General features: G+C 44.1%; 1 non-coding gene across 1 annotated transcript; it reads left to right on the top strand.

The window, feature by feature from the left end:
* Window positions 1–214: 214 nt before the first annotated feature.
* On the top strand, window positions 215–296 carry TRNAS-AGA (transfer RNA serine (anticodon AGA)). Its single transcript has one exon. It is a non-coding gene; the product is annotated as a tRNA-Ser (tRNA).
* Window positions 297–766: the final 470 nt, after the last annotated feature.

Genomic DNA, 766 nt, shown 5'->3' with positions numbered 1-766 from the left:
TGTTTGCCCACCCATTCTTTCTGGCAGTTGTGCTGGGCTATGTATGATTGATAGAAGTGAGATGTTAAGAGACTTTCTTTGCAGCATGTAGCAACATGACCTGCTTTGGCAAGCGAATGCCATTAAATTTATCTCTCTGTTCAGACCAAATTTCGAGTAAGAGGTTATCAGAGAATGGTGGAAAAATGGAAGAAGGGCATTGGGTTTATTCGTGGTGGACGTGCCGGAGTGGTTATCGGGCATGACTAGAAATCATGTGGGCTTTGCCCGCGCAGGTTCGAATCCTGCCGTCCACGAGCGGCGTCGGCATCCGCCGTGTCTTTTGATGAAGTTACCCTTCACAGCATTTACGTAATTCATGATGATGATGATATTGTCGAGGCTGGCCGACACGAAGCTTTCTGTCAGTCCATCGCACTTCACCATCCATCCATATTACATCAAGAAACCTGGCCAACTTTTTATAATGCGCTTTCCATTTCTCTAAGGTAATAGGTATTTACAGCACCATTTCAAAAAAAAAAAAAAAGGGGGGTGCAGCTGGCTACAGCCAAGAAACAAAGAGCTCAAGCCATAGTTCCTAATTTCTTACAGCACAGTTTGAACACCCAATGAGTGGATTTCAAAGTTCCGAGCACTAGAGAAACCTCTGCCTTTAGCTGATCTTCAGTCACGAGCCGATGGGCCTTTTGAAAAACATTGTTGTTCCTTTCTTGCCAAATGATTTTCAAGATCACAGTAGACAAAAGTATAACCAATCGTCAGG

Source organism: Lygodium microphyllum, chromosome 9 (assembly GCF_053477565.2).
Source record: "Lygodium microphyllum isolate KBCC chromosome 9, Lygodium_microphyllum_v1.1.10, whole genome shotgun sequence".
In the NCBI taxonomy this organism is placed as follows: Eukaryota; Viridiplantae; Streptophyta; class Polypodiopsida; order Schizaeales; family Lygodiaceae; genus Lygodium; species Lygodium microphyllum.
This window is presented reverse-complemented; position numbering and strand designations above follow the sequence as displayed.